This window comes from Pan paniscus, chromosome 13, assembly GCF_029289425.2.
Source record: "Pan paniscus chromosome 13, NHGRI_mPanPan1-v2.0_pri, whole genome shotgun sequence".
Classification (NCBI taxonomy): Eukaryota; Metazoa; Chordata; class Mammalia; order Primates; family Hominidae; genus Pan; species Pan paniscus.
This window is the reverse complement of record NC_073262.2, coordinates 134,497,654-134,519,693: the sequence shown is the minus strand read 5'-3', so window position 1 is coordinate 134,519,693 and position 22,040 is coordinate 134,497,654.

Below are 22,040 nucleotides of genomic sequence, written 5' to 3'. Positions count from 1 at the left end.
AGGTAGGAGGATTGCTTGTGCCCCAGAGGTCAAGGCTGCAGTGAGCTGTGATCACCCCTCTACACTCCAACCTAGGCAACAGAGTGAGACTGTTACAAACAAACACACACACACACACACACAAAAGAAAGAAAAGACATGTTCCAGCTTCTACAACTTCCTTCAAAAGTTCTCTCAACTTCCACAAGTGCCCCAGAGGACATTTCCAGTCCCCCTTCCTTGGGGACACCTGTGGACCCACCCAGAGCATGGCTACCTTCCTCTGTCCCACTCCCACCTCGGTGGCTGGAAGATTATGGGCCCGCATCACCGACGCTGAGGACTCCAGCACCCGAGCCTCGCCAGTGAGTGCCCCGGCTCCTTGTGCTGTCTGCAGACCCCTTACAGACCAGGGAGGGAGCAGGGGGTGGCAGAAGGTGACACTGCCAGCTTTGCCAGTGGCGAGGCAGGCACGTCTTCCCAAGGCCCAGAGGCAGAAGGGATGGCGAATTCCGGGATCTAGGGAACCCCCACTAGAAGCTAAAGGGTTTTCCCTGTGGACAGTACCTGGGCTACCATCTGGGCCAATATGGCCTCTCGGGCCCAAGCTACACATGCTGTCCTCCTAAGTGCTGTTGTCCTGCGTATTTGCCTGCAAACAAAAAGCACAGCCCTCCGCTGTCAAGGCCAGCCCCTCCGCCTGTTGCTTTAGGATACAGCCATACAGCCAGTCCTCCCCTTTTACATCCAGACCTGAAGTCCTGCAACTGCTTCCTCAGCAGCGACTGGAATATGTTGTCCCAGCCAGGGATTTCCGCAGGAAAGCCCAGAAGGAGTGACAAATATTCAATAACTAACAGGAAGTGTTTTGACACCTCCAGAGATGGCCCAGGTGCTGTTACCTGAGAGCTTCCAGCCTTGGGCCTCTGTCGTGGCCTCCTTCCTCTCAGGGAGCCTCTAATCTCCAAGCTGCCTGGAGCACCTGTGGCTTCTCTCCCATCTGAGGTGACAACAGCCAGGGCCAGCTTGGAGAAACAGCGCCCAGGTGGGGCTCGCTGGAGTCCCGGTCCTCTCAAAATGGGCATCTCTGCAGTGCGGGAAGACATATCTCGATCATCTCTTGGCCTTTTAGCTAAGATCAATTGTAGAAGAGTCCCTGGGAAACGCCACGGGGCTGGACAGGCCAGAGCACAGCAGAGGCAAATAGAGTTTCGGGCGCTGGAGGGCCTCGTTCCCTTTCCAGCAGCGCAGCCATTGGGGGAGGCAGGGGGCCCATGGGGAGGAGTCGCTGGGCATGCCTGGTCCCTGGTGCCACAGCTGTTGACATGTGGAAACCCTGGCCCAGCAGCGCTAGGCCCAGGAAGCCTACCTTGGGCCCCCACACACGCCTGGAGGAAAGGCCCAGTCTGTCAAGCCCATCTGAGGACATCACGTTGAGAGGCAGTGCCCGTGGGGCAGAGGTGGTGCACCTGCCATGGAGGCGGTGTGGGCCCTGGCAAGGTGGGGCGGTATCGCCAGGCCTACAACAAGTGGTCTGGGAGCCTGCCTTCCCCACCAAACAAGCAAGAGGGCCTCCCCTGACAGTCACGTCCTGCAAGGGTGGTGGGAGATAGGGCTCTGCATGGGTTGGGCGCCCTGGGGTGATCAGAGAAGCCTCAATATCCAGACCCTGTTGGTGCCTTAGGAAGAGCCCTTAGCCTAGTCAGGAGAGTGGTAGGGGGAGGCTGAGCAGCCCCAACCCTCAGTTGTGAGGGGTAAGTGAGGAAGAAGCATCAGTGGGGGGCCCATCAGAAATGGGATTTGAGGCCTGGCATGGTGGTTCATGCCTGTAATCCCAGCATGTTGGAAGGCCGAGGTAGGCGGATCGCTTGAGGTCAGGAGTTCAAGACCAGCCTGGGCGACAGGACAAAACCCCATCTCTACAAAAAATACAAAAATTAGTTGGACAGGGTGGTGCCCACCTGTAGTCCCAGCTACTTGGGAGGCTGAGGTGGGAAGATCACCTGAGCCCAGATTGCACTACTGCACTCCAGCCTGAGTGACAGTGAAACCTTGCCTCAAAAAAAAAAAAAAAAAAAAAAAAAAACCCAGATTTGACTCCGATGGTTCACATGAAGAGCTTTAAGAAAGCGACAATTTCCAGAGTCGGGGCAGCTGAGAGAGAGGTGCCCAATGGGAAGCCAGTTTCTTCCCTGGGGCCGAAGGGAGGGAGCTGTCCTCAGAGCTGAGCTGGGTGGGGTGTCATCTAGCAGGAGCTGTGCCATGGGGCAGAAGCTGTGCCATGGGGCAGGAGCTCCTGCAGGGATGTGGAATGAGAACGATCTCGGCTTCTTTCTCCCCTCCCTTCCAGCCTCCTGCTGGTGTGTCCAATTGGCTAGAACCCAAGCAGCAAGCGGGAGGGGCCAGGGCAGGCTGTGACCCACCAGCACAGGAGCGCCTTGGTTGAAGTGTCAGCCAGCAACTCCCTCTCACAGGGATAAGGCCAGGCAGCAGGGCAGGGGCGGATACCACCTCTCTAGAGGCAATTTCTTATCTTGGTTGCAGAAGACAAAAGTGACCACGTCAGAAGTGTGAGCGCAGCGTGACTAGCAGGTCTGATCCTGGGAGTGACCTCACATTTATAGCTATAATGGGCTTGCCTTGTGGATCACTGGTCCTCCCTCCCTGCCCCAGAGAATGCCAGTTGACAATGTCCTCTCCCTGATGGCACAGTGTCTGATGTTCTCTATCCGATCCTGGTCCAGGCCCTGGACAGATGCCATTTGTTGTCCAGTGAAGGGACAGAAGCAGAAATGTTTCCTGGCAAGCTCCAGTCAGTTCCTCTCCAGGGCAAACCAGCCCTAGAGCAGCCTGCCTCACCCCCAGCATCCCCACGGTCTACTCTGTCCTGTTCGAGAATTTCAGTTTGTTTTTCACACCTCTGATTCAATCTTCCACCACATTTTCTATCTCTTTGTAAGTTTTCTGTATCTGATCCTTTTCCCCTTTTGTCTTATCTGGTTCCCTTTTGATCTCACTGTTGCCTTTTCATTTTAGCTCCTGATTCACAGAGTCCACGTCCTCCCGCATCCAACATCGAATGTAGCAGTTTACTGAGACTTTCTTCTAGATCCTTTTGCAGATATATTTCAGAGATCTGTTCTCTGTGTATCCTGAAGGCATGCGTGAGCACCCCATCTCACCTGGCCATTTTTGTGATTTGCAATCTGTGTGCTTAGTTGGAGAAAGATGTTGGGAAAATGGCAGAATATCAGATGGCAGGAAAAGAGCCTGCCCATCTCAGGGAGCATGAGAGGAATGGCTGGCAGCCCACCAGTCCTGGGACTCTGAGTGGAGACCCCGAGAACGGAGAAGTGAATGCTTTTACTCATTCCTCATTGAGGCATTTGGTCCATGAACCAAAAGCCAAGGCAGGGTCAGCTGTTCCTCTACGGCTCCTTCTAGTCTCAGTTCCTCCTCTTCCTGACTTGGCAGTGTCTGTCGGTCTCACTCTGGAGTGTTGTGAGTTTGGGTCCACATCGATGCCTCCCTGCATGGAGCCCCCCTCCAAAAACAGCTTTGAGGCCGGGCGCAGTGGCTCACGCCTGTAATGCCAGCACTCTGGGAGGCCAAGGCAGGTGGATCACTTGAGGTCAGGAGTTCGAGATCAGCCTGGCCAACATGGTGAAAACCCATCTCTACTAAAAATACAAAAATTAGCTGGGTGGCACAGCTACTCGGGAGGCTGAGGCAGGAGAATTGTTTGAACCCGGGAACCTGAGGCTGCAGTGAGCCACGATCGTGCCACTGCACTCCAGCCTGGGCAACAGAATGAGGCTCTGTCTCAAAAAAAACAAAAAACAAAAAACAAAAAAAAACCAGCTTTGGAGCCAGAAACTGTTTAATAAATTACATTCCAATTTGTGAGGATGGGAAATTCAACCATTTCATTAACTTTTTAATTATTTCAGCTATCAGAATATGCTTTTGTTTTGTTATTTTCTAATCTGTTTATTTTTGCATGTATATTACTTCATAATTTTATTTATATTGGTTTTAATTTTCTGAACTTTTTCTCAATGCTTAACTGAACACATTCCAGAGTATGACTGTATCGATATCCCAAAGTTTTGATATGTGGCAATTTCACTGTTCTTAGCTTCTAAATAGTCTATTGACCTATTTTTTTCCCGTAACAAGTGGAGTTTAATTTTTGTTTAATTCATATTATTAACTTTAGTACTACTGAGGTTGGTTCAGTGCTTGTATACTTTCTGCTTTATTATTGATTCCTATGTTTTAATCAATTTTGTAACTAGCACACAGATAGTTTGAAAACATAAAGACTTACTAACACAGTTCAAAATTCCGTAAATATTTAATCCATTTTACCTTTTATATTACCATGGCCCAATCTTCTGACCCTGTTTTTGATTCACTGAAGACTGATAATGATGTTGGAAAATGCACTGTGACTTTTTTCCCATTTATCCTGACATTCATAGTTATACGGTTGTTATTCAGTACAGAAGGTTCAGTATTAACACATCTATTAGGAGATGGGGCGTTACGCTGTGCTAACAAGCCATCCGCAAAGCTCAGTGCCTTAAAATACCAAAGGTTTGTTTCTTGCTCATGCCTGGAAGAGACCTAGATTTCAGCAAACAGGGGTCATGCCTGCACCCACGTAGCCTGCACTTAGAGTTCCTTCATTTTATGCCAAGTACTTCCCAGTAAATTCTGTTTTGTCTGATGTGAACATTATCAGCCCTATTTTATTTTTATTGGTGCTTGATATCTTTTCCCAAGCTTTGATCCTTTCCCTTCTTGTGTGTGGGTTTTTTAAAATTTAGGTGTATTTATAATATATTAGGTTAAAATATATGTAATTTGAAAAATTTTGCTTTTTATTAAGGAGGCCTAAGTTGTTCACACTATTGCTTATGCTTGGACCAATGTCTTCATCTTGATTTTGACTTTCTGTTTTTAAGGTTCTTTTACATTTTTTGTTCCATTTTACTTGTTTTCTGTAGACTGTTGTGCTTGCTTTTATCTTCTGCAATGATTTGGAAAATAGACATCCGGTGTGTAATTCTGTCAAAGGTTCCTTAAGGTTTTTCATGAAAATTATCAAACACACATTTATATTGCTATCCAAATGAAAATCACACACAATAACTTCAGGCTCCTTCAGAAGACAGACAAGGAATTTGGGCCATTTGCTCCTTCCTGGCCTCCTCTGTCCTTTCTGGGCCATTAACGTAATCTGAGGACTTTCTCCTTACTTGGTTGAAACCACCAAACCTCCTTTTCTCGCATGGGGCCCGTTCCACACTCATCTTCATCTGGGGCTGGCTCCCTGGCCACTGCTTGTCCTCATGGCAACTTGGCCCTCTCCCAATGTCTCTGGGGTTTAGACTTCAGCCCAGCATATGGGGTGTGTGTGTGTGTGTGTGTGTGTGTGTGTATAGGGGTGGTCTGGATCGTTCTAGGCAGCACAGACCAATTCTCTGTGTAGTTTGACGACTATTTCATTTCTCCAGCGTGAGAGCAGAAGCAGCTCTGTGAAGCATCCCCAGAGAAACACACACCTGTAGCGACTTCCTCCACCCGAGGAGCCAGAGAGGAGTTGGAGAAGGGGCAGGCCTGTCATCCCCAGGCCTGTGCACAGCCTGGAGTCTCCAGATGTGAACAGAACAGAAACAAGGTTCCCAAGTGTCCTGCTTGTACAGTCAAGGAGGGTGGACAAGAGTCTCGTCACACTCGGAGGAACACCATGGGGCGGGACAGCTCTGCAAAGGATTCAAGGACTCCCCTGGGACAAAGGCAGACAAGGTGGAGGGGGCTGATCAGAAAGCACAGGCATCAAAATTAGCCGGGCATGGTGGGGCTGTCTGCCTTGGGATCCTGGCGTTTGGATGCTGGGGTGAGATAGAGAACCTCGGGTAAGCTTCGAGCCCTAGGAAGGCCTGTGGGGCTCCGCTCCCTCCCGTCACTTGGTCTTCCCATCAGTGGGTCTGTGGACATAGCACGGGCTTCCTTCCCGGACACTGAGGGGCCCAGTGCTGGTGTGAATTCTGGGTGCAAGCAAAGAGAGTCAAGGTGAGCAAGCTGTGGCAGTGGCTTCTGGGCTCCAATGGACTGGACACCTCTGGACAAGCCATTTGCCATGGGGGAGGGCTGCCCTCAGCACACAGGGGTGGGCCTCCTTCACACAACCCACAGCAAGTGGTGCTCAGCACCTGGATACAAGCAGCCCAGCAGGAAAAACGTGGGTATAGATTTATGTCTACATTAAACATAAGCACAACAGTATTATTATTATTATTTTGAGATACATTTTCACTCTTGTCACCCAGGCTGGAGTGCAGTGGTGCAATCTTGGCTCACTGCAACCTCCACCTCCCAGGTTCAAGTGATTCTTCTGTCTCAGCTACCCAAGTAGCTGGGCTTACAGGCACCTGCCACCACGCTCGGCTAATTTTCATATTTATAGTAGAGACAGAGTTTCACCATGTTGGCCAGGCTGGTCTCGAACTCCTGACTTCAGGTGATCCGCCCGCCTCGGCCTCCCAGAGTGCTGTGATTACAGGCGTGAGCCACCGCGCCCAGCCCACATCTGTATCATAAGATTACACATACACATATCCGTATCTGCATGATCTCTGTCTATGCTCATACTTTCTTCCCAGGCCCGGGGATTGTCTTGAAGACACCCCCGCAACTCAGAGACACGCCCCACACCCATGAACCCACATTGTTTGCAATGAAGACGTAATTCACACACACAATGTTCATAGCAGCATTATTCATACATAATTAAAAAGTAGAAACAACCCAAATGCCCATCACCTGGTGAATAAATAAAATATGGCATCTCCACGCAGTAGAATATTATTTGACAATAAAAAGAAATGAAGTACTGATTCATGCCATAACATAAATGAACCTTAAAAACATCATGTGAGCTGGGCACAGTTGTTCATGCCTGAACTCCAACACTTTGGGAGGCAAAGGTGGGAGGACTCCTTGAGCCCAGGGGTTTGAGACCAGCCTAGACAATACAGCGAGACCCCATCTCTACAAAAAGTTTTTTAAAAAATTAGCCAAGCATGGTGGTGCATGCCTGTAGTCCCAGTTACTCAGGATACTGAGGCAGGAGTGTCGCTTGAGCCCAGGAGGTCGAGGCTGCAGGGAGCCGTGATCACATCACTGCACACCAGCCTGGGTGGCAGAGCAAGACCCTGTCTAAGAAAAAATAAAAGGAAAAGAAAAGAAACTGGGCATGGTGGCTCACGCCTGTAATCCCTGCACTTTGGGAGGCTGAGGTGGGTGGATCAACTGAGGTCAGGAGTTTGAGACCAGCCTGGCCAACATGGTGAAACTCCGTCTCTACTAAAAATACAAAAAATTAGCCAGGCGTGGTGCCGCCCGCCTATAATCCCAGCTACTCAGGAGGCTGAGGCAGGAGAATCTGTTGAACCCTGGAGGCGGAGGTTGCAGTGAGCCAAGATCGCACCATTGCTCTCCAGCTTGGGCAACAAGAGGAAAACTCCATCTCAAAAAAAAGAAAAGAAAAGATCATGCTAAATTAAAGAAGCCAGACACAAAAGGCTACATACAATTATGAATCCTTTCATATGAAAGGTCATGAATAGGCAGGTCGGAAAACCCAGAAAGCACGTCGGTGGCTGTCAGGGCTGGAGCGGGGCTGGTGAAATAGGCAGTAACTGCTGATAGGTACAGGATTTCTTCCAAGGTTAGGAAAACAGCCTCAAATTGATCGTGGTGATGGTTGCACAACTCTGTAAAGATGTAAAACACAGGCCAGGCATGGTGGCTCATGCCTGTAATCCCAGCACTTTGGGAGGCTGAGCAGGTGGATCACTTGAGGCCAGGAGTTCAAGAACAGCCTGGGCAACATGGTGAAACCCCATTTCTACCAAAAATACAAAAAATTAGCCGAGTGTGGTGGCGGGTTCCTGTAATCTCAGCTACTCGGGAGGCTGAGGCAGAAGAATCACTTGTGCCTGGGAAGTGGAGGTTGCAGTGAGCCAAGATTGTACCATTGCATTCCAGCCTGGGTGACAGAGCGAGACTGTGTCTCAAAAAAAAAAAAAAAAAAAAAAAGGCCCGGCGCGGTGGCTCACACCTGTAATCCCAGCACTTTGGGTGGCCGAGGCGGGCAGATCACGAGGTCAGGAGATCGAGACCATCCTGGCTAACACGGTGAAACCCCGTCTCTACTAAAAATACAAAAAATTAGCCGGGCGTGGTGGCAGGTGCCTATAGTCCCAGCTACTTGGGAGGCTGAGGCAGGAGAATGGCGTGAACCCGGGAGGCAGAGCTTGCAGTGAACAGAGATCGCACCACTGCACTCCAGCCTGGGCGACAGAGTGAGACTCTGTCTCAAAAAAAAAAAAAAAAAAACCCAACAACATTGAATTTGGATTCACTGCTTTAAATGGGTAAAGTGTACAGTGTGTGAACTATATCAAAAGAAAGCTGTGACTAAAAAAAAAAGTTACTTCAAAATGGAAGAAAGACTCTTAGAATAAAGACTCCTGCACTCAGAGCCCCACCCTGTGTGTGAGACTAGCCGTTTTCCAGGAGCGATGTTCCCTAAGCTGCATACAGGGGAGGGGGACCCACGCCAAGGTGTCAGGTGGCCAGGTCATTCCTGGCACCACTCCTGTTTCTAGGGGAACTTGGCCAAGTGTAACCTCAGCTTCTGTAAACTGGAAGCAATCATAGTACTACCTCGTGGGGGCTGCTACAAGGATGGCATTAGATGACCCGTGTCCTCACTCTAAGCCTGACAGGTAGAGAGCTGTGGTCACTATGAGACCAGGTCATGCACCTCTGCCACCCAAGTGCCTGGGTTTCCCAAACTGCGAGCAAAATCTCAGTCCCAGGAACAGTGATACCCAAATCACAACAGCCTGGAGGACTGTGCCGCCTCCTCACAGTCACCTCCATGGCTTCAGGGAAATGCCAGAGACACCTCACCTGTGAACAGGACAAGCCCATTCGCTTTCTTCCCTTTTCCTTCAGGTTGATAGTCCACGGCTCACAGCCCTCAGAGACGACCCTGGACCCTGCATGCTGGCAATTCCCCCCAGGGATGCTGCCCTGCACTGGGTCCTCCTGAGCTCCCGGGTGCCCAGCTCTGGGGATGCAGTGGGGGAGGATTCTGAGTCTCACGCTAAGTGGTGCTGCTGGGCTGAATCTGTGGTCTTTGTATCACATGAGCTGTCGCATCGGCTACTGCCACCAGCTGCTTGGCCTTCAAGCATGAAGTCAATACAGGTGGGTGGGGAGGGGCAGAGGCGGAGGGTGTCAGATGACCCCAGGCCACTCCCTCCTTCCTCTTCAAATGCTTATTTCTGTCTTCACAGGTTCTCCTTCCCTACCCAACACACCCCGCAAACTCTCCACCTCCACCAGCCAAGCAACACGGGTCCTTGTGCTTGTCGATGCCTACGAAGAGCCGTGAACTCCCTGGTCCATAAAAGTGGTCCCATTTGGGCAGAGCCAAGATGCTCTGCTATACCCCAAAGGTGGTTGCAACTCCCTCAAGGGCAGGAATGGGGCCTTTCTTGTTTTGGTGTTCCCGACATCTAGCCCAGTTCCTGGAATGTCCCAGGTGCCGGCAGAAGTTTGCTGGAGGGCTCTTTGCAGAAGGCGCAGAGGACCACATTCTGTTATCAGCAAGTCAAACCAACGTGGCTGGCCTGGGGACATTAGCTTCTGTCCCTTGATGGATGCTGGCCACCCTACCTTCCAAGACACTGCCCAAGAGAGGTCTCTTCTAAGGGAGCGGCTGGCACATGAAGGAGAGACCTCCCCCGCCCCCGCAGGGAGCGCTCCTTCCCACACAGGCTTTCCTCCCTGCACATCTTCACGTCCAAAAGCCACAGAAATGGCTGCTCAGGGCTGGGCGCGGTGGCTCACTCCTGTAACCCCAGCACTTTGGGAGGCTGAGGCAGGCAGATCACCTGAGATCAGGAGTTCGATACCAGCCTGGCCAACATGGCGAAGCCCTATCTCTACTGAAAGTACAAAAATGAGCCGTGCATTGTGGTGCATATCTGTCACCCCAGCTACCAGGGAGGCTGAAGCAGGAGAATCATTTGAACCCGGGAGGCAGAGCTTGCAGTGAGCTGAGATTGCGCCACTGCACTCCAGCCTGGGCAACAGAGGGAGACTCTGTCTCAAAGAAAAACAAAAGCCACAGAAATGGCTGCTCAATTTCTGTCGTTGTCATTATCAAAGTTTTAAGACTTCCTTTATGGTCCTGCAAAGCCCATTTCCCCTAGGCCGCCACATCCATCTGTCTTCTGGCAACATTTCCCCTCTGTGGTCCCTTCCTGTAATGAGAAAGTCTCTCTGACCGTTAGGCCTGAAGACAAACATCTTAGAATACATGTGGTTAGACAAACATCTTGGCCCCTCTGAGCCACAGTTTCTTATCTGTCAAATGGGAATAATACCTAATTCAGAGGGCCGAGGGTGGGGGTGGGGAACCAGATGCCAGATGCTGTGAAAAGGCCTTTGCTGCTGGCACAGTGAATACTTAATAAGTGGCAAGACCAATGCTAGGACACACATGGATTTGGGAGGCTGAGGTGGGAGGATCACTTGACGTCAGGGGTTCAAGACCAGCCTGGCCAACATGGTGAAACCCCGTCTCTACTAAAAATTCAAAAATTAGCCAGGCATGGTGGTGCATGCCTGTCGTCTCAGCTACTTGGGAGGCTGAACCTGGGAGGCAGAGGTTGGAGTGAGCTGAGATCACACCACTGCACTCCAACCTGGGTGGCAGAGCAAGACTCTAAAAAATAAAATAAAATAAAATAGTACTTGCATAACATGCGTGGGCTTCTCCGGCAAAGTATACTGGATACAGGGTGAATAGGAAGCTACGGTCTTTCCTAGGTGATCATCTTTTCAATAATATATATCACCGAAAGAGAATTTTAAGGAGAATACGTGAAGCCACCCATATCTAGAGAGGTTGTAACTCACATAATGCAGACATGGATGCTGGGCACCCCACCCTCCAAGCTCATCCTGGATCCAGCCACATCTTGCCCCTTCTCTGCTCCCACCCTGCTCCAGCCACCTCCATCTCATGCCTGGGCAACTGGAAGAGATGCCCGGGCATGGAAGGGGAATCTCCTTGCTTCCAGTCCTACTCCCCTCTCTGCAAGCCTAAGGGATGAGTCCTACCGCAGGGCCTTTGCACTTGATGTTCTCTCTGCCTGGACAGCCGTTTCCCTAGACATTCTCAGGATGCATTCACTTACTTTTTCATTCAGATCTCCGCTCCAAAGCCAATCCCCCAGTTAGGCCTTTTCCAATATCTTATCTGGAAAGCCTTCTCCCCGCTGCCCACGCCCTGGTACTCCCCACTCTGCTTTCTTTTCCTTCTGACGTCATATTCTGTGCTTATTTGTTTATTGCTCATCTTTCCCATCAGAATGTAAATTCCATGGGGTGGAATTTTGTTTTGTTCCCACTGCAAGTCCAGTGTCTATACCCTAGAACACTTTTTTTTTTTGAGATGGAGTCTCGCTCTGTTGCCCAGGCTGTAGTGTAGTGGTGTACAATCTCCGTTCACTGCAAGCTCCGCCTCCCGGGCTCAAGTGATTCTCATGCCTCAGCCTCCCAAGTAGCTGGGATTACAGGCACCCAACACCACCTCCGGCTAATTTTTGTATTTTTAGTAGAGACAGGGTTTCACCATGTTGGCCAGGGTGGTCTTGAACTCCTGACCTCAGGTGATCCGCCTGCCTCAGCCTCCCAAAGTGCTGGGATTATAGGCATGAGGCACAGCACCTGACCCCCAGAACACTTTAAATGCTCAATAAATGCTTGTTGGCTGGGCATGGTGGCTCATGTCTATAATTCTAACACTTTGGGAGGCCGAGGTAGGCCAATTGCTTGAGCCCAGGATTTCAAGACCAGCCTGGGCAACATAGGGAGAACTTGTCTCTACAAAAAATTTAAAAATTAGCTGGCCATGGTGGTGCAGGCCTGTAGTCCCAGCTACTTGGGAGACTGAGGCAGGGGGAAAGGATCGCTTGAGCCCGGCAGGTCAAGCTTGCAGTGAGCCATGATTGCACCACTGCAGTCCAGTCTAGGTGACAGAGCCCAGACTTTGTTCCCCACCCCGCCAAAAATTTCAATGTTTGTCAAATGAATAAATCGTCATGTCTATGGCTGAGTTTTGGATAACGGCACAGTTACAATAAAGCAAAAAAAAAGAAAAAAAACAAAAAACCATGGAGTTTAATGGAAGTGTCTTTTACGCAGTGCTAAAAAAGTCTAATCTATACTTTTGATGGCTTATTGTATTAAAACCCCCACAAAGCTCTGTGAGTGGGAAGAGCAACCCAGGCATCTCAGGGAGGTCCTTGGCACACATGCCTGGGGGCTTCGCAAACCACTCAGAGAAACTGCTGAGGTCAGTGGTGTTCTCAGAAAAGGGCGCTGGGGGCCATGAAGAAGAAAGTCAAATGCTCCAGGAAGTGGCAGGAAGCTAGATCACACAGGTCATTCCTAGACCCCTGGGAAGCTTGAGGAGGCCCAAAGACCACCTCCAAGAGAGCCTTCCCTGCCTGGAGCCCACTGTTCTGAAGGCACTTTCTAAGGCCACTGGGTGCTAATGCAGCACCAAAACACTGTTTGAAGCAGGCATGGGAGGAGAGGCAAACAACTGCATCTATCATAAGTCTCTTTTTTTTTTTTTTTTTGAGACGGAGTCTCGCTCCATCGCCAGGTTGGAGTGCAGTGGCGCGATCTTAGCTCACTGCAACCTCCGCCTCCTGGGTTCAAGCAATTCTCCTGGCTCAGCCTCCTGAGTAGCTGGGACTACAGGCGTGCTACCACGCCCAGCTAATTTTTGTATTTTTAGTAGAGATGGAGTTTCACGATATTGGCCAGGATGGTCTTGATCTCTTGACCTCATGATCTGCCTGCCTCGGCCTCCCATAGTATTGGGATTACAGGCGTGGCCACAGTGGAACTGTATTCTGCCTTTTATAGAACTTGTTTTTTTTTTTTTTTTTAGACAGGATCTCACTCTGTCGCCCAGACTGGAGTGCAGTGGCACCATCTCAGCTCATTGAAGCCTCAACCCATCCTCCCACCTCAGCCTCCCGAGTAGCTGGGACTACAGGCACGTGACACTACACCCTGCTAATTTTTGTGTATATATATATATATATATATATATATATATTTATTTATTTATTTTTGTAGAGACAGGGTTTTGCCATGTTGCCCAGGCTGGTCTCAAACTTCTGGGCTGAAGCGATGCACCCACCATGGCCTCCCAAAGTGCTAGGATTGCAGGCATGAGCCATCGCACCTGGCCATATAGAATACAAACTTTTTTCTTTTTTTGAGACGAAGTTTCCCTCTTGTTGCTCAGGCTGGAGTGCAGTGGTGTGATCTCAGCTCACTGCAACATCCACCTCCCAGGTTCAAGCGATTCTCCTGCCTCAGCCTCCCGAGAAGCTGGGATTACAGGTGACTGCCACCATGCCTGCCTAATTTTTTGTATTTTTAGTAGAGATGGGATTTCACCATGTTGGCCAGGCTGGTCTCGAACTCCTGATCTCAGGGGATCCACCCGCCTCGGCCTCCCAAAGTGCTGGGATTACAGGCGTGAGCCACCGTGCCCAGCCATAAAGAATTCAGACTTTTAATAGGAGTCTGTCTTTGTTTCTGACCCCAATGCTTTTACATTTCTTTATGTTCTGAACAAAAGAAGTACCACCAAATGCGTTCCACCACCACCAAAAGACACTGGCTCTGCAGTTGGGCAAGGACTAACCACAGTGACAGTTCAATTTGGTCCAAACATGGTGGTATTTAAGGTTAGCCAATAATTCTCAACATATCGTCCATCATTCTTTATTTTTTAAAGTCCAGTGAGGTCTGAATAGTATCTGTGGCCGACACTGAGAATCTAAAAGCTGGCAATTTTAAGGGGAAAACCACAGCCTCCTGGTGCCCTCTGGTGGTGAAGCAGTAGGACTGCATGAAATTACAAAGTGTTGAGTCAGTCGCTCCCAAACTAGAACATATTCAGATCTGTTAAAACACAACTTGCTAAACCTCACCCTCAGTTCTAATTTGGAAGGTCGGAGGTAGGACCTGAGAACTGGCATTTCTAACAAGTTTCCAGGTGCTGCTGCTGTTTCTGGGACTGCACTTGAGAATCACTGATTTAGGTTACCTAGCCCAAACCTGCTTCTATCACAGTACTAGACTGCATGCTAGAACATTTTTTCCTTTTTTTTTTGAAATGGAGTCTCACTCTGTCACCCAGGCTGGAGTGCAGTGGCACAATTTCGGCTCACTGCAACCTCCGCCTCCCGTGTTCAAGCGATTCTCGTGCCTCAGCCTCCAGAGTAGCTGGGATTACAGGCGCGCACCACCACGATCCTCGGCTAATTTTTGAATTTTTAGTACAGACTGGGTTTCACCATGTTGGCCAGGCTTTTCTCAAACTCCTGACCTCAGGTGATCTGCCTGCCTCGGCCTCCCAAAGTGCTGGGATTACAGGCATGAGCCACCACACTGGCTAGAAAATTAACTAAAACAAGCATTTTTCTACACTTGAACAGTGGCTTCTGGCAATTTTTTTGTTGGTTTTCAATCTTCCAAATGTTTGCAATGTGGTTATAAATTTTTTAAAAGCAAAGCAAAACACCCAAAGGACATGATTCTTGTTGGAGAACTGTTACCACGGGCCTTTCCAAGCGGCAGGCACAGACCACTGTTTGCAAAGATGGACTGGGCCTTTGGATCGTGGGCCCCTCTTTGCCTTTTTCACAGCTTTCTGTCCAAGGCCCTGCTGTTCCAAAGACCACACCAGGTTGTGCCCAGACTCCCTGTGGAGCTGGCTCCCCAGACACAGCCCTAGACCCTGGAGGATCCACTTCTCCCCAGAAGCTGGACTCTCCCTCTGCCCAGGGGACTCCAGACCCATCTCCTCTTGCCAACCCCAGGTGCTCGCTCTTGGCTGCGCCCTGCTGCTCCTCAAAGAGCTCCTGGGAGAGGAGAGTCTGGCCTGGGCCCAGCCCAGCCCTGCCTGTCTGCTGAGGGGGCAGGGTGGGGCACACAAATGAGATGCTCAACTCCCATGGCTCTGCTGGAAGAAGCCAGGCCCTCAGGCACGGGGAGAAAAGTGTCTTTGGGGGTGGCAGGGGCTTGGAATCAGCATCACCAAGGCCACAGGGACTTCGTCTGCACCAACTCTCTGGCTTAGGGAGCAAGGGTCAGCCACATTCTCTCAGATCAGCTAAAACCATGATGCCTCTCACCTCCCAGGATGTAGATCAGAAAGGGAGGGAAGGGGGAAAGGCACTCCAGACTTAAAAAAAACAAAACAAAACAAAAAAAACCCAGGGGAGGATCCAGTTGGCCTAGCTGGGGTCAAGGACCCACCCCTTGGCCAGTCGACTGTAGTACACGGGTTCTGTGATGAACACCCCTCACCCCCAACATAAAGGCCCTTGATGGGCTTCATCCTAAACGAGGCTGAGCAGACAAAGGGAGTGTCCAAGGGCTGGATGGGGACCGGAATATGACTGCCCCAGAACCTGGCTCCCAGGGCTGCAGCAGTGTCCATGCCTGGCTCCACCCCCGCCAGGGTAGACAGAAACCGCCTGGGCTCTGCACACAGCTGCACTGCGCTTCCTGCAGCCAGGTATTGTGGTGGGGACACTGGAGACGGGGCAGCGCCTCAGTCAGGCCACCTGACCAATGCACAGTGACCCCAGCACTGCAGGTGCTGGTGGGGTATACCACCCCCCAGAAGACAGAGCTCCTAGAAGGTCTCAAGGTGGCCAAAGTTCCTGGAACTGCCAGAGTCCCCTATCGCCACCCCTTCCACAGGAGGCCACAGCCACTTTCTCCTCCTCCGCTGAGGCTGGGGAGGTGAGAGAACTCTGCTCTGGCCAACACCCTGGAGATGGCCTCCTGCTAGTGACGGCTGGGCCCTGACTGGGGCAAGGAAGAGCTCTGGGCCGGCAGGCAGCTGGGTCGTAAAAGTGCATGCACCTGCTGGGCATCCTTGGGCCCTGCAGGTTGCACCCAGCCCCAGGCTGACATCCTGTTCTCAGTCCCAGCGAGGAGCCTTCCCTCCTGGATGCTTGAAGGTTCCAGCCTGCTACGGTCTGAATATGTCCCCCAAATGTGTGTTGGAAACTCAATCCCCAAAGCAACAGTGTTGGAATATGGGAAGTGTTTAGGTCATGAGGGCTCTGCACTCATGAATAGATTAATGCCATTCTAAAAGGGCTTGATGGTGCCATTGACTCCCTCATCAAGAAGGGAGTTTGGTTTCATTTTGCCCTGCCAGCTTCTGCCATGTGAGGACAGAGCACTCCTCCCTCTAGAGGATGCAGCATTCAAGGCGCCATGTTGGAAGCAGAGAGCAGACCCTCACCAGACAATGGACTTGCTGGCACCTGGCTCTTGAACTTCTCAACCTCCAGAACTCTGAGAAAATAAATTTCTGTTCTTTATAAATTACCCAGGCTCTGGCATTTTGTTACAACAGCACAAAGTGGGCTAAGACATGGCCTCCTCCTGGACGTACGGGTGAAGCACTGGTCATCTCTGCCAAGCAGCCCTGCCCATGAGGCCCAGCTCCCCCCACAGCCAAGGCCTCCCCATGCACATGGCTCGTGTCCACAGACGCCTTGCTGGAGAGCACGTGAAAAGGCAGGGGCTGACCTTGCCCAAATGCCCACATGCCCCTGTTCAGTAGTAGAAACTCACATTCTCCCCTTCAGGCCAGGCTGGGCCACCACGAAGTCAGGCCTTGCCTGTCCCCTGGATCCTGGGTAACTATAAGATCTGCTTAGAAGAACTCTGGAGGCCAGGTGTGGTGGCTCACACCTGTAATCTCAGCACTTTGGGAGGCCAAGGCAGGTGGATCACTTGAATTCAGGAGTTTGAGACCAGTGTGGTCAACATGGTGAAACCCTGTCTCTACTAAAAATGAAAAAAAAATCAGTTGGGCGCAGTGGCAGGCACCTGTAATCCCAGCTGCTCAGGAGGCTGAGGCAGAAGAATCACTTGAACCCGGGAGACAGAGGTTGCAGTGAGCCAAGATGGCACCACCGCACTCCTGCCTGGGCGACAGAGCAAGGTTCCATCTCAAAAAAAAAAAAGAAAAAAAAGAAAAAGAAGAAAAGAACTCTGGGGCCTGGAAGCCAAGGAGTAACATCCATGCTAAGTGCAATCAATCCCAGGCCCTCAGCAAGATGTGGGTCCCAAGGGCAGCTGGCTGTTGGGGATGGAGTGGAGGCTGGTTATCAATAATTCCAGGTCCTTCCATCATTTGCCGGATTGGCTCAGCAGTCTCACAATGTGTGACAGGCAGAACATTGAGTCCCCAAAGAAGCTCACGCCCTAGTCCTAGAGTCTGTGAATGTGTCACGTGACATGGCAAAAGGCCTGCAAGAATGAGTTATGGATACAGACCCTGGGGTGGAGAAATGACGCCGGGTAGTCTGGTGGGGCCTGATGTCATCACAAGCGTCCTTAAAAGTGGAAGAGGGAGCCAGATGAGTCCATCAGAGGAAAAAGTGGCTGTGGAAAAAAGGCAGGAGATGCAATGCTGCTGGTTTTGAAGACGGAAGAAGGGGACCCAAGTCAACGAAAATGTGGACGGCCGCAGGAGCTGGAAAAGGCAAGGAAGCAGATTTTCTCCTGGAGCTTCCAGAAGGGAGCACAGCCTTAACAACACTTTAATCTTGCCCATGAAACCCATGTTGGACCTCTCATCCACGAGAACTGTGAGATAAATCTGTGTGGTTCAAAGCCATGACATTTTGGTAACTTGTTAGAGCAACAGTGGGAAATTCATATGCCACGACAGCCTGGCTGGTCCAGAGAGGACAGTGCCGAGCTGCCAGTGACATTTTTATTTTTTATAATAGCTTAACTGGGATATAATTCACATACCACATACTTTACCATTTTTTTAGAAGTGATCTTGCTGTGTTGCCCAGGCTGGAGTGCAGTGGCGTGATCATGGCTCACTACAGCCTTGAACTCATAGGCTCATGCCATCCTTTTGCTTCAGCCTCCAGAGTAGCTGGGATTACAGGTGTGAGCCACTGCACCCTGCTAATTTACCATTTAAAGTATACAATGTACTATAGAATTTTTTTTTTTTTTTTTTGGAGGCAAAGTCTCACCCTGTCGCCCAGGCTGGAGTGCAGTGGTGCAATCTCGGCTCACTATGCAACCTCTGCCTCCCAGGTTCAAGCGATTCTCCCCACCTCCCGAGTAGCTGGGATTACAGGCATGTGCCAGCTAAATTTTGTATTTTTAGTAGAGATGGGAGTTTGCCATGTTGGCCAGGCTAGTCTCGAACTCCTGAACTCAATTGATCCTCCCGCTTCTGCCTCCCAAAGTGCTGGGATTACAGGTGTGAGCCACCGTGCCCGGCCCAATTCACTATAGAATTTTAAGGGTTGTTTTGTAACTTCTGGAAATGGTCTTCACCTTTTAACCTCTGAAATATCCATCACTAACAAACCTCCAACTGCATATCCAGAGGCCAAGAGAAAATGTTTGTGCATATGACCAATAGTTATGAAGTAAAAGACTGATATCAAATAGCTCATCCCTAATGAACTTCTTACTTCAAAGATCTGGCGTTTGGTGAACAGCAGTGAATGTGTTATTAGCTCAACACCTGGCAGCTGGGATCCTCTTAGGAGGGCCGCTGTCTTGAAGTAGAAACACCTGGAAAAGGTGAGGTTTGAGAACGCGGAAGGGCACAGGCACCCAGTCATCAGAGGAGGCGAGCTGAGTTTTCCGCGAAATGAGGAGGAGACTGGCTGTGCTCCGGAGAGGGAGACAGAACAAAGAGAGGGGGAACAGGGAAGCCAGGGGAGGAGGCACTGGTGAGATGGGAGGGTAGGAGGATCATCCAAGGCCAGTAGAGACCAAGAAGGAGGTGGGACCCTGGCACAAGGCGCATCTCAGGGACTTGGTGAATTTGCTGAGATGTGAGTCCCCTTTCCTGTCAGGGTGGGCCCTTTGGGGGACGGGGGATTAAGGAGAGCCTGAGCCTCACACTTTGACTCCTGCCCTCAGAGCCACACTGCCCCCAGGGGCCACACTGCACAGTGATGTGGGGAAAGCCGCTGCATTCAGAGCTGCTGAGATCTTGGGCGGGGCTTAAAACTCCTCAGGGCGTGGAATGGGGCCCCAGGCTGAGCTTTTATCAAATCCAAGGGGCTGAGAGACACCTCCACCTCCCACCAGCACACACACACCCCAAGCTCACATATGCTCGTATACAGGTGGGGAAAGGTCGATAATATTCTAGCTGTGTCACAGTTTTTTGCCTTGAGCCAATAATTAGTGGCCGGCTCAAAAAATATAATCTTTTCAATCACCAGGTAAGCAGTGTCCTCTCACCCCCTTCCGTGCTCCCATACAACAGACAGCTGCTTGGGTCCCCACCAACCGCGCCTGTACCGTCCCCTCTGATCCCTGGGACTGTAAGCGCCGGCCTTGGCCACTGCTGGTCCTGCGGCCTCTGGCACCAGGCACCAAGGCGCCGCCTGGCGGTCAGAATGGGCGTGGACGGCAGGAGGGGAGTCCGTGCTCTGGCCCGCTGCTCCTAGAGCCAGCAGGGCCACTGGGGCCGGCCTCTGTGCGGTGCATTCGCACGACCACGCCCCAGGTGAGCTGTCCCTGGACACCCAGAAGCTGTTCTGAGCCCAACTTCCCAGAACCGCTGTTTCTCTCCACAGGGTTGGTCAGATTTTTTTTTAAACCTTTTGCAACAAAAGGGATCTAATTACCTTCCCTTGGCCCAGACCATTGTCACATTCCTTTCTCCAAGCTCAACGCCCACTTGCCCTTCTTATTTATTTATTTATTTTTGAGATCGTGTTCGCGTTTGTTGCCCAGGCCGGAATGCAATGGCGCGGTCTCAGCTCACTGCAACCTCTGCTCCCGGGTTCAACCGATTCTCCTACTTCAGTCTCCCAAGTGGCTGGGATTACAGGCGCCCACCACCACGCCCGGCTAATTTTTGCATTTTTAGCAGAGACGGGATTTCACCATGTTGCCCAGGCTGGTCTCAAACTCCTGACCTCAGGTGATCCACCCGCCTTGGCCTCCCAAAGTGCTGGAATTACAGGTGTGAGCCACCGCGCCCGGCCTTTTTTTTTTTTTTTTTTTTTTTGAGACAGATCTCACTCTGTTGCCCAGGCTGGCATGCAGTGGCGCAATCACGGCTCAATGCAGCCTCAACTTCCCAGGCTCAAGTAATCCACCTCAGCTGCACGTAGCTGGGACGACAGGCAGCGCCACCACACCCAGCTAATTTTGTTTTTTGTAGAGATGGGGTTTTGCCATGTTGCCCAGGCTGGTGGCACCTTCTTGAAAGGGGAGGGGCTGAGTGTGGTGACTCATGCCTGTAATACCGGCACTTTGAGAGGCCTAGGTGGGAGGATCCCAACAGCCACTCAAGGCAGGAGCCCAGGAGTTCGAGACCAGCCTAGGCCACAGAGTGAGACTGGTCTCCACACAGACAAAAAAACACCATAAAGAAGAGGAGGAACAAAATATAAACTTAACCTCTAGCAGGATACCTTAACATACCTACAATCCCAGGTTTAATTTTCAGGCAAAGCTAGTGAGCATCTTTGTATACTTTAAATTGCAATGTGTGCTTATTGAATTATCTGCTTTTTATCTTGTTTGAATTATATAAAATATTGGCAGTACAGTCATATATTTTATACTTCGACTAGCACAAACATTATTTTATCATATGTCAAAAATAAATTTAGAAGCTCAGCTTCATGCAGACAGCAATTTTGCCTGTTTTGCTCATCTCTGCATCTCCAGGGTCAAGAAAACTGCATGTCCCGCAGTAGACCCTCAAAACATACTTGTTGAAGGAGGAAATTAACCAATTAATTAATCAACTTCACAAATTTTTAAAATACATTAAAATGGCTGTGGTACTATAACTCACAGCTTCCTTGTAATACTAAAGAAGTAATAATACAATGCAGTCATTTTCACATTTCTTTTTAGATATTTAAGCTATCAATTGTGCTTTACCTTGAATAGATTGTTTCATTAAGAAAGAAAATTGGAGATTCCTAAGACATTCAATGTATCTTCCCCTGAGACAAGAGCATAATATGTTAGTATCGATAATTCTGAAACTTTTGAAGTAATGGAAATTCATTGAAAAACAAGTTAATCATGATGGCCCAAAGAAAACGATAATGTAATAAACATTCAGCAAATTACAAGGTAACCCCTTACTATCTCCATGACATTGGGAAGGTAACATCACTGAATCCAAAACTCCTCATTTGTAAAATGGATAACATCTCACTTTCCTATTTCATGGAATTGCCATGAAGATTAAATGGGATCATGCATGAAAGCATTTTGCAACCCTTTGTAAAACACCACTCAGCACTAAGCCTTGCTTAAAAACATTGTGTGGGTGTCTGATTCTACATACCAAAAATGGATATTTTAATTTTTTAAAAAGTCAATCAGATAAACAAAACTCAACCAGATATTTGCTATCATGTGTGTTTCTTTGAGCTCCATTGCTTGTGTTTACTGGCCATCTGGATTTCTTCCTCAGTGAATGACTTGTTCTCTGACCATTTTCCTCTATTTAAAGTAGCTTTTTATATATTTGGCACATTTACTCCTTGTCTGTCATGTATTTTGCTATTATTTTGCCCAGATAATGTTATTTGCCATATTGAAGTTTTAGATCTTTATTTATATGTATATGTATATATGTATAAATTCAACTAGAACATTATTTTATCGTTTAGCCATGCCTAATTTTCTGTTTTTCTTTTTTTGTAGAGACAGGGCCTCACTGTGTTGCCCAGGCTGGTCTCAAACAGTCCTCTCACCTTGGCCTCCCAAAATGCTGGGACTACAGGTATGAGCCACCATACATGGCCAGTCTAAGATTACACCGAGTTTTTTTGGGTTTTTTTGAGATGGAGTTACACTCTTGTTGCCCAGGCTGGAGTGCAATGGCG